We start from the raw sequence: 12,920 nt of genomic DNA, 5'->3' as shown, positions 1-12,920 counted from the left end.
TTCAAGGCAGTGGGGGAGATTTCACTCCTTAATGAGAGGAGCTGAGTGTCTCGTTGCAAAGGGCAAAGATACCGAAAGGGGCAGAGAATTAGGATTAGTTTTATATTCAATCCACTACAAAGGTCAGTCAATATTTGTTCTTGAGTGGCTAGAGAGATAAAGCAGAGAGGACACTGGAGGGGGTGGGGCTGATAAATGGCATCCTCTCCTTTCCCCCAATTCAGCTTCAGGGGACATGTTTGGAACTTCAGTTAGATTGAAGTTAGGGGGAGAAATAAGAGGAGTTATATTCACAAGAGAGTGTAGATACAGGTTTGGAGATAGAGTCATTCTCCCCACTGATCCTACACATATTCTGCCAAAGAACACAGCAAGGCATGCCTCCCCTGGGTGGAGGGGAGGGCAGGAGGAAGTAACCAAGCTGTTTCCCTAAGGTGTTTCCAGCACCTGGGGCTGTGGCTGGCCAGGCACCTTGGCAAGGAGGCCAGATCAGGCCAACTTGAGTAAATTTGTCTTTGCCCGTGTGAGAACCGCCCCCAGCTTCATGACTCCCAGAAATGGCCCAGAGGGCCTGGGAAGAGGAAGCTGAGGTCCTGCATGAGCAAGAAGGGGAAGAGCCTTGTAGTTTTGGAATTAATGTTAACACAACCTCATTTGTAGCTATAGGTTAATGAGAACTATATATAATGAAGCATGTCAAAGAAGGTATATTATACTTATTTTCTAAAAGATTTGGTGCCCAAGGGATCCTTTTGAGTTCTCTGTCCTCTGGTTTGTCTCTGGCCATAGGCTTCTGGCCTGCACTCATTCTCTGGCTTCTTTCCAGCCCAGATCTCCAGCTTGACTTACTGTTTGACCCCTCAGATCAGAATCTTCCTGCTTCCTTTCCCAGTCTATGCTCAGCATTCACCTTCCTGGCATGGCCTATCTGCAGAAAGAAAACCTGCAACGGACTCCTTTGGGTCTGGCCCAGAACATACTCCACTGCACCCCTCCCACCCCGTTTTATGCTGCCTCCAAGGAGAGTCAACAATCTAAGTACATGTTTTTTAAGTGCTTATAAGCAGATGTTGGATGTTGGTAAGTTAGTAAGAAATAATGTAATAGAGGTTAAGCGTTATTCAAAACTTGCCTTGGAAGTGTCTTTACTAGCTAAGCATGCAAAGAATTGGAAACAGCAGAAACATTCATCAATAGGGTCCTGGTTAAATACCTTATGTTAATACAAGCTCACATTTAGAGGACTTACCATCTGTCAGGCACTATTCTAAGTGCTTTACAAATATTAATTTATTTGATCATCATAACAATCATTTGAGGTAGATATGTATTATTTTGATCCTATAATATACACAGGGAAATTGAGGCACAGGGTGGTTAAGTGACTTCCCCAAGGTCATACAGTTGGTAGCTATATAGCTGGGATTTATGTGACTTCAGTTCTTCCATGTTTCATTACTACACTAAACTGCCACTCAACTCAGACGATGGCATACAAAACATTCAAAAAATGAGGACAGAGTGCAAAACATTTAATTATATGTACTGATTTAGAACTGCATTTGGACATCAAGAAGGCAAAAATCATGACTACAGAAGAACAACCCAACTTTGACGTAGGCAATGAAGACATTGAAATTGTTAAAGATTTTGTTTACCTTGGTTCAGTCATCAGTTTAAATGGAGACTGCAGCCAAGAAATCAAGAGAAGACCGAGGCTTGGAAGGACAACAATGAGAAAATTAGGAAGGATCATCAAGTGTAAGGACGTGTCATTAGAGACTAAGGCCAAGATTATCCACATTCTTGTATTCCCGGTTACCATGGATGGGTGCGAAAGCTGGTGAGTGAAGAAGGCTGGGATAGGAAAAAATTGTTTCATTTGAAATATGGTGCTGGAGGAGAGCTCTATGGATACTCTGGACTGCCAGAAAGGTGAACAAGTGGGTCCTAGAGCAAATTAAGCCTGAACTATCTATTGCTGGAGGCAAAAATGATAAAACTGAGGCTGTCCTATTGTGAGCACATGATAAGAAGGCAGAATTCTTTGGAAAAGATAATAATGCTGGGAAAAGTAGAAGGCAGCAGGAAAAGAGAAAGACTAAATATGAGATGGATCGACTCCATAAAGGAAGCCCTAGGCAGGAGTCTACAGGAGCTGAGGAGGGCTGCTGAGGACGGGACACTGTGGACATCACTCATTCAGAGGGTTGCCGGGAGGCAGAGCTGACTTGACGGCATGTAGCAATAACAACTGACTTAGAAACAGGTTGCAAAAGACTGAGTATGAGTCCACTTTGGTACACGTATAAGGAAAAAGATCCAGACACATATATACAAGACAGACAACAGCATATCTCTGAAAGTTGGGATTATGGAGGACTCTTACTCTCCGGGCCATAAATTTCGACATAATTTTCATACTTGAAACAAACATGTATTGCTTTAGAAACCAAAAAGAAAAATAGCATTTTTAAAAAGGATAAAAATTATGCTAGCTTTAATTTTTAAAAAGGAAGAACCAGTATGTGAAATGGCGACAGCAGGCCTTGCTGGTTCATATCTCCAGGACTGTGCATAATGCTGTTCCTTCTACTGGAATTCCTTCTGCTTTTATGCTGGCCTAGCTGACTTCTACTTATCTCTGAAGTCCAAGTTGTGTCATTTCCCCCAGACACAGTACACTCTTGCCTTTGTACTATTGCTATCCATTGCACACATCTCTTACGATTCACTTATTCCATTGTGTTGAAATTATTAGTGTAATGCTCTGCCTCCCACACTACTCAGTGAACTCCTTATAGCAAAGGACCTGGAGCAAAGTAAATGTTCAATAAATAATTATTTTTATTTCATTGAATTCAATACTGAGAAAGTGACCCCTTTAGCTACTTCCTCTCCATTGACAAGACAGGGATTATTGCCTATGAGTGGGCCTGTATCATCAGCTCTCAGGAAGCAGAGTTCAAAACACTGGGAGCGAAGATAAGTGTGACCTTCTGGGCAGGAAATCTAAAATGGGAAATGGCTGACAAGCACTTGGGAGTCTGACACTCTGATTGAAAACGGCCTTGACAAGCAGGAAACTGAGAAGGAATCAGTAGAATCCCAAGGGGCCACTTAGAGAATATCCTTGGGGATTTGTTGGTTAAAAAGATATAAACAGATGAGGTAAGAAGAGTCTTGGGACCAAGGATAAAATCAAAAAGTGGCCTAATGCTAAGAATAAATTGGGGAAAGTTGGAGCTGAGTTCTGCAAAGTTTGCCCAGAACATCCAAGAGAATTTTTACTACATCCACAGCAAGAGGAATGTAAATGGATGGCCCTTGGGCTTGGGGCAGCTGGCCTGTGTTCTCGATGATGAAGTGAGCAGGAGGGCCCAGCCAGGGTGCTGGGTTCCAGGGGTCAGCGGGTTGGGCAGAGCAGCTGGCCATTGGTGCACCACGTCTTCAAAGCACTTCCCCCAGGACCAGCTGCAACATGGGTGACACGTCTTGACATGTCTTCCCAAGGCCAGCTCCCACTTCCGAGTCCTGGAGGAAGCCTAGCTCTTGGCCTGTTTGAGCTGACACAGGACCAGTGCCATCTCTGCTGCCGTTTCAGGCACGTGTGAGCCACAGACGGTGTTTACAAGACATGACATCACTTCCACCAATCATCCTTGGAGGGAAGTGTGAAGCCAGTCTCATTCTGACTAAATTACTTTTTATTTTTAGTCTCTGGTTGCTGCAGAAATTAGTTTCCTGAATTTTCCTCTTTCTCCAAAGCTGGAAGACATGTTTCTAAAGCCTTGCCTTAATGTATACATAAAGAAAAGTACCTTTGTCCAAAGCCTCAGGATGGAAAAAGAACCCATCTAATTTAGAAGCGCTAATGAGTGTTTTAAGCTGTAGCAGGAGTGAGGAGTGGCACACACGGATATTGTTACTGTTAATAGCCTGCCTAATTTGTAGCATCAAAGGTAACTTTGATGCTCAGTTTGTACTAATTATATTGTGGTTTTAAAAATTTCACGAAATAAGCTTTTTACCACTTTCCACTTCACAAAAATTACCTAATTTTTAAGTCAAAGCCCAAATGGTCGTAATGAACTTACTTTATAAATACAAACCAGCCCTGTATTCTGTGTGCTAGGGTTGAATTTTCATTGTGCATGCCCAAGTTTCATACGTATTAATTTAAATTCTCCAGATGTTAATGGAGAATAAAGATGAAATAAAATAGATTAATTTGCATAAAACAAATTAGTGTAAATTTACTTTTCTCCAATAATTCCTAGGAGATGAAAGGCTAATGGACAAGTAATTAACAATCAAGTCACCCTACGGCTGTAATCTATGGCTTTAACTTCCAAAAAAAAGCATAAGAAGGATATTTTACAAATGCAGATTAGTTCAAATTACATTATATCTTCATGTGATCACCTACGTTAATATACATGTGCCATTACTTACATTTCTCTAAGCTCATCTAAGACGGGTCTTAAGGATGTCAATTAAAATGCACATGGGAATGTCTAATATGGAGTTGCTTTAGTCTCCAGGGCGAAGTATGAATCTGGCATTTTTGCACATGTAAATAAAGTGCTACCTGCAGGATTTATTTGCCCTTTCTACCTTGGTTATATTTCCATGTTATAAATCATTGCTTTATAGTTATCTCCTATAAATCATTGCCAGGTTATGGTGATAGATTCTTAGAAAATAAAGGCACTTGAAATGCTTTTGTATCGAGGATCCTTCTGCAGCAGGCACTGAGGAGCTGGGGGCTGGACACGAAGAGGAGAGAGAGCTTGACTCCTCATTCTATTTCCTTTTCCTCATTTGGAATTTTATATGATGTGCTTGCATTACCTATTCAAAAGTATAAACTAATTTATTTTTGAAGCTGTTGCACACCCCTATGACTGACGGCACACAGTTGTATAAAGCCTGTTTACTCAGAACTCAGGCTCAGTCAACCAGGCCTCTGTGTACTTCCTAAATATCCTCACCTGTTGTCTTCTTATTCAAATTATTTAACCCCTTACTTGGCTTCTCCCACAACTCTTCTGAAATGGTTCTCCAAAAAATCACTGTTTCTTTCATTTTTCCTCCCTGTAGCATTTTATACAATTGATAATTCACTGATACCTATTGATTCATTCATTCATTCATTCATTCACTTCTTCAGTGAGGTCTTACATAGCACCCTCTTGGATGCAGGTGTTATGAGAGATACAAAGATGAACAAACTCCCTTCCCTTCTTTCAAGGAGCTCAGTGTAAGAAGGAAGGTTATTTTACATTGGGATTGATTATATAACAGAGGTCTTCACAGAAATGTGAGGGGAATTCCAAAGACGTACCCAGCCCAGCCCGATTGAGGAAGGGGAGAATGCCAGAAAATACTGGCAAGGGACAATCACACTGATGCTTGAAGGACACACATTTAACTGTCTGTGCATAAGAGCATATGTGTTGGTGTATTCAGAGAATTATAAATCCTTCAAGGGTGTCTTGAGCACACTGTGTAGGACCTTATAGTTGAGGAGGCTGAAGATGTATGCAGAGATCAGATATGGGAATTCTTGGGTGCCATGTTTTTTTTTTTTTATATATATGTATGTATTTTTTTTTGATGAGGAAGATTGGCCCTGAGCTAACATCTGTTTCCAATCTTCCTCTTTTTGCTTGAGGAAGATTGTCGCTGAGCTAACGTCTGTGCCAATCTTCCTCTATCTTTTGTAGATGGGACGCCACCACAGCATGGCTTGAAGAACAGTGTGTGGCTCCACGTCTGGGATCTGAACCTGAGAACCTGGGCCGCCAAAGCGGAGTCTGTGAACTTAACCACTACGTCACCAGGCCAGCCCCCTTGGGTACCGTGTTTTAACTTGAACCCAAAGGTAATTTGGGACCACATAGGGATCTTTTCCCATGTAGGATTTTAAGCACATTGGTGATATTCAGATGTGCATTTTAGACTAATCACTCTGAAAGCAGTATGGAGATTCTAAAGAGAGCTGAGATAAGAATCAGGAAAAGAGGGAGCCTGTTGCCAGGAACCAGGAGAAAAACAGTGAGGCCTTAAAATGGAGAGGAAGGGGTAGAGTTTTAAAATGGAAACAGCGGGACTTAGTGATGGATTGGATTGGGAGTAAACAGTGAAGGAGTGTGAGGATCTAGAATGAAGACCAGGCTTCTGATCTCCTCCCTAAGATTACCGTCTTTATGGCCTCCATGGGAGGCACTGAAGGATTTAAGAGTATAGGCTTTGGAGTGTGAAAAATGTAGGTTCAAAAGTTGGCTATACTATACATTAGTATGCTAATTTGGGGGGAATTTCTTAACTCCTTTAAATTTCAGTTTCTTGATATGTAAAATAGAAGTAATAATACCATGTACCTCATAGCAGAGTATACATAATAAATGTTCAATAAACACTAGTTGTTTATTATTACATTTATCTTTGTCATTTTAACTTATTTTTGCATAAGAAATCAAGGCATTATTAAAGATGTGTCTATAATAAACAAAGGAAACATTGAAAAATACAACTACTATAATTCAAAAACTTGCAAAAACTAACATGACTATTCACCAAACAATTTAGAATTCTCAAGAAGCTTTAGTCAATGCATTTTCTTCTTTCACTAAATTTCCCTTGAACAGGCTGAGGCATTTTGTATTGCTGTTTTGCTCTTGGAACTCAAAGATGGCATTCTCATTTTTAAAAAAGAGACCTTGCTGATCCAAACATCTGAAAATTTCACTTGAGACATGATTAAAGTTTTGAAAGCAAATATGTTAATTTAAAAACATATCTCAAAGTTACAGACAAATTGCAAGTTCAGGCAAACAGAATGTTTTCCTTTTTCAAACCTTAATATTTTAGTGTATAATTCCTACAAACAAGGACATTTTTTAACAGAACCACAATACAACCCTCAAAAGTAGGAAATTAACATTGATTCATTGCTACATCTACTCTTCAGTTCCACGAATTGTCCTAATTATGTTCTCCATAGCAACAGGATCCGATTCAGTATCATGCATTCAGTGGTCATGTCTCTTTGGTCTCCTTCACTCTGGAACAGTTCTTCAGTCTGCTTGACTTTTATGCCATTGACACATTTGACGATTACCGGGTAATTATTTTGTAGAATGCCCCTCAATTTCCACTTGTCTGATATTTGTTCCCTATTCGACTCAGGTCTGCATCTTCGGCAGGAATACCACAGAAGTGATGCTGCCTTCTTATTGCATCCAGTCAAGTGACTCATGATTTCGTTTGTCCCATTACTGATGGCGTTTACTTGATTAAGATGGTGTCTCTCAGGCTTTGCTGTAAAATTACTACTTTTGCCCTTGCAGTTAAAAATTTTGGGGGGGGATGCACCCTGAAATTATGCAAATATCTTGTTCCTCGTCAAAATTTCAGTTTATTCATTTATTAATTTATGTGAATTCACAGTTTCCCATTTTATTCAATGCATTATGATCAGTTACTATTATTAATTTTGATGTACAAAATGTCCCAGATTTGGCCAGTGAGAGCCCCTTCAACTTGGTTCTGTGTCCCATACCATTTTCCCATCATTCTTTGAGTACTCCCTTGCTTTCTGGCCCAACAAGAGGTTCCATCCCAGCCTGTACTTTCCTGCTGCAGCCCTGCATTCAGCCACCTCTTCCAGGAGCCCTGGTTCTTATTGGAGAATGGATTTAGGATGAATTTAGAAGCCAGGATCTGGAGCACTAGTTCTGCTCACTGGGGAGTCACTGATTCCAGGCCTTGAGGTGGACAGCTAGGGAATATACATAAATACACTCACATATACACAGATATACACTCACTCTATATTTATTTTGATATCTTTATGTTGAAAACCATGAGTTTACATGGATATGTACAATTTTAGTCCAGATATTACCAAGTTTATTCAGTTTTCTCCTTCTTCATATTTGTAATTCCCTTTTCTAACAAAGAGAAACTGTCTCCTGTTATCCATAATATATGACAAATTTGATCAATCCCCCTGCATGTAACCAATCTCCCACTGCAGCCACTCTGATTTTCCATGCTCCAACTTCCCATGCCAGGCTGCTCCTCTGGAGGGATGCCCTCATCATCCTACGCAGGCTCAATACTTCATGCTGGGCTGTTGCTTGTATGGACACCCTCTTCACCCAACCCTGACTCTCCATGAAGACACCTCCATAACACCATTTGGCCTCCAGCACCCCACTCTGGGCCACCAGGACTCCCTCACCTGGCATCAACATCCACCCTGCTCTGTCCCACCCAAGGCTTTGGGACTGAACAGTTCAGGAAGAGAAGAGAAGGAAAGAAAGAAAGAAAGAGAAGGTCATTATTATCATTAACACCATTGTATTTCTTCCTATTTTTGTTGTCACCAAGTTCTTTGCTGGCTTATCTTCTTCCTCATATCCCTCTACTGTGGGTATTTCCCAAGGTTCTGCTTCAATAGGCAACAGAGAAAGGACTCAGAGCTCAGAACAAGTTGTTTGCATCACTGCTTTCTGGCTCTGAGACCTTGGCAAAGTTCTTATCCTCTTTGTGCATGTGTCTTTTTATCTGAAAAAAAAAAGGAAAGAATAATGGTACCTAGTTACAGGCCCATCCTTCCAACTTTTGGTAGACATTTCCTTTTTTTTTTTAAAGATTTTATTTTTCCTTTTTCTCCCCAACGCCCCCCGGTACATAGTTGTATATTTTTAGTTGTGGGTTCTTCTAGTTGTGGCATGTGGGACGCTGCCTCAGCATGGCTTGATGAGCGGTGCCATGTCCACGCCCAGGATCTGGACTGGCGAAACCCTGGGCCACTGCAGTGGAGTGTGCGAACTTAACCCCTCGGCCACAGGGCCAGCACCTGGTAGACATATCTGAATGAATGGGCTCACGTCAGCTCACTTTTCCCTTCAAAACTTACTCATCTTCCTGAAGCTCTCCTTTCTATAAATATATGCATTCATTCTACAAGCATTTATTAAGTGCTTACTATGCAGCAAACGTGGTGGCTAAGGATCCACGTATAAGAAGCAAGATCTTTGCTCCCAAGATGCTTACAATCAAGTGGGAAAGGTAATGTGATAAGCACTCTGATGGAGCTAAATGGTTGTACCTTTTCTTCTCTAGGAAGAGCACTACATTCCAAGAGGCCAAGGCTTTCTGAGAGGAGGTGATCCAAAAGTTAGTCTCGAAGGCCATACAAGAATTAGTAGATGGAGAAGGGAAAAAAGTCTTTTGAGGCAGAGGGAGCAGCATGGCTAAAGTACTGGAGATATAACACAGCATAGCACATTCTGAGGCTGTAGACTTGAGAGCCGGATGGAGAGAGACCATTGGGAGGGATGAGGATGAAGTGACGGGGTCAGGCCACTAACAGCCAGTGCGCAATGCTAAGGGGGTTCCTCACTGGTTCACATTATGCCCTTTGTCTCAAACGCCCTTCCTCTTCCCACTTGATTCATCCAAATCCTATCCAGTCTTCTTGGCGTCCTCCTCAAAACCTTTTATCCTCTGATCCTGAAGCAACCTCTCCCTCCTACGACCTTTTCTGGCAATTACTATCCTAACAATATATTTGATACGATGATGATAATAATGGGTTATATCTGTAGAGAAATTACTGTTTTCAAAAACCTTTCACCTTTATCATAAAGTTTGATCTGCATAATAGAACAAATATTATTTCTTTTGGAGCTAGCTTGACCACTAACATAACCACTGCCTGTGCCCTGCCCCTTCAGCTGGATTGAGAGCTCGTTCAGTTCAGCGGCTTTGCCTTTGACTTATTCATCTCTCTCAAAATGCATAACATAATGTCTCAATGAGATTTGGTGCTCAGTACGTGTGTTGACTTAATTTTGATGTGCATTTTATTGAATTCATTGGCATTCTGGTTCTGCGTCTTTTTAGCTAGCATGGGATAAACTGTTTTATACATCCTCAGAAATGACTTGTGATATAACCAAGAAATGGCAGCACTGGAAGTATAGTATGTCAGGGCTCTGTTCTGTGAATCATCTAGTGCCCTCAACTGAGGAAAAAAAAAAACACTGAGTACTTTTAAAAACTCTGGGGACCGTTTTGAACTCATCTTTGGTGATATATGGCTTAAACTGGCCTGACATCCTACACATTGCTTGCCTACTGGCTTACCGGGTAGTTGCTAGTATCTGGGTCAGCAAAACTAACAGGAGCCAAGAATGCAATCCTGGTGAATCTAATTAACTGCTATGGCTCAAGAAAAGGAGGGCTGGTAATTGCCCTTTTATTTCCTATAACTTCTTCACTCTCAGCACCCTATTCCTCACCCACCCCCAGCAGTATTCCCCTACGATATTTTCAGCTCCTTCTTCAAACCCAGACCTGTAAAAATAACTAGTTCCACTACCTAGATATCTTCCATCCTGCTAGTCTGCAGTGTACTGAATTATTGAACTTCTTGAACGGACTCCTTTAAAACTTTGTTCTGAGTCATGAGCATGCCTTGCAAGCTCCCAGGTTTAGGATGGGGAAGAAGATGTGTCCTCTGTGAACTGGATCAATGCAGTGAACTTGGAAAACTGAGTTCAGTTGTTGGTGTATTAGATTTATTGAGGAGCTTCCCTCAACAGGGCTCCTGATGTAGTCGAGAGCACTAAACAATATAATGTTGAAAAGAGGGAAAATAAGGATGAAAACCACAGAAGTGAAAATCTGAGATCCCTAAGGAAAAGTAAAGGAAGTAGATAAGAAAAAAGCCAATGGACAGTTCAAATGCAGTAGAAACCTACACAGTCCAAGTCTGTGGAAACAAAAGCAAACATGGGAAGAAGCATAATGGACCAGGAAGATATATATAAGTTTGGGAATGACTCAGGTCTAGGGTCAAAGCTCAACTTTACTGCTTGCTAACTGGGTGACAGAGGATAAGTTACTAAAATCTTTGAACCATAGTTTCTGCATCTATAGGTTATGGATGACAGTGGTGTGCTGGTAAATGTTTAACAACTGGCTCATCCAAATAGGTAAATAAACCCTGATCTGCAGCTTCTGCTTATTTCCATAGAATAAATACTCCCACCGTGGCTGATTTCAAGCTATCAGCATAATGTTAAATACCTCAAGAGCATAGATGATAGTAAAATGAAGGAAAATAATTAGTAAGAGATGTTTTTGAGTATTATTTATATATATATATATATATTTTTTTTTTTTGCTGAGGAAGATTCACCCTGACCTAACATCTGTTGCCAATCTTCTTTTCTTTCCTTGAGGAAGATTTGCCCTGAGCTAACATCTGTGCCAATCTTCCTCTAATTTGTATGAGGATGCCTCCATGGCATGGCCGTTGATGAGTGGTGTAGGTCTGCACCTGGGAGCTAAACCCAGGCCACTAAAGCAGAGAACACCGAAATTAACCACTAGGCCACGGGGCCAACCCCTGAGTATTGCTTATATTTTAAATAGAACTTTAATTGTAGGTTTGTGTAATTTTTAATAATGGCTGTTTAATAATCAGCTTACAAAATTTCAGAAAATTTAATAATCAGCTCATACAGCTTTATTCAGGCATGTGTTCTAGAGCTGTTGTCAGTGAGTTCAATGTTAATGAATTAACAATCTATACAGGCATACCTTGGAGATATTGTGGGTTCAGTTCCAGGCTACCACAATAAAGCAAATATTGCAATAAAGTGAATCACATGAATTCTTTGGTTTCCCAGTACATATGAAAGTTATGTTTAGGGGCTGGCCCCAAGGTCGAGTTGTTAAATTCATGCACTCCGCTTCGGTGGCCTGGTGTTTCGCTGGTTCAGATCCTGGGTGCAGACATGGCACTGCTCATCAAGCCACGCTGAGGCGGAGTCCCACGTGCCACAACTAGAAGGACCCACAACTAGAATATACAACTATGTACTGGGGGGCTTTGGGAAGAAGTAGGAGGAGGAGGAGGAGAAGAAAAAGACTGGTAATAGATGTCAGCTCTGATGCCAATCTTTAAAAAAAAGTTATGTTTACACTATACTGTAGTCTATTAGCAGTGCAACAGTATTATGTCTAAAGAAACACTATGCATACCTTAATTAAAAAATACTTTATTGCTAAAAAATGCTAATGATCATCTGAGCCTTCGGTGGGTCATAATCTTTTTGCTGGTGGAGGGTCGTGTAAAAAATGCAATATCTGTGAAGCGCAATAAAGCAAAGTGTGATGAAACAAGTGATGCTTGTATTAAATAAAATATCTTTAAACAGAAGCGTGTGTAAAACAACATTATGTATGAATCAGTTGATGAAAATGTTATGATCTGAGGCTCACAGCAACCTGACTGTACTTCCCCCAGGAGCAACAGTTCGTGGTGACTTTGGAGAACATTGCTTCTGTGAATAAGCAGAATCGAGTGTATCTACGTTTCTGGGGATGGCTAGATTGAGATGGTTCTGTACTTAGCATGGCGTCTGGGACACAGTAGGAAAGCCCTATGAGGTTTATTGTCTTCTTCCTCTCTCCTTCCCTGTGCTTGATAGTGCTATGCTAAAGGAGGCAGCCTCACTCAGATGCAACCAGAAGTTATGGAACCTACAACATGAGTGTTGTTATTGTTGGATGGTCGCCTCCTCCAGAGAGGTGCTTTGGAAATGTGATCATCCATCAATTTACAGTCCCCGAGTTGCCTTTGAACTACGCCAAGATGGGTGCTCACAGTAACAACAAACAGAACTACGTCCAGGCGGGAAGTCTGCCCTCCTGCCTAATGTTCTCTCCTGGCTGAGGACTGCCAGTCTGTCATATTTTTTCAAGTTGCTTTTCTTGAAGGAACCTGGAGGCTTTTCCCATCCCAGGTCTCAGCATCCTTACAGCAAAACCTCCCCCTTCTCATTCTCTGTCTGCACTTACTTTGTTGCCTATGGGTTGAATCCTCAGTACCG

The sequence above is a fragment of the Equus przewalskii genome, chromosome 17 (assembly GCF_037783145.1).
Source record: "Equus przewalskii isolate Varuska chromosome 17, EquPr2, whole genome shotgun sequence".
NCBI classification, from domain to species: domain Eukaryota; kingdom Metazoa; phylum Chordata; class Mammalia; order Perissodactyla; family Equidae; genus Equus; species Equus przewalskii.
Note: the sequence above shows the minus strand (reverse complement) of the source record.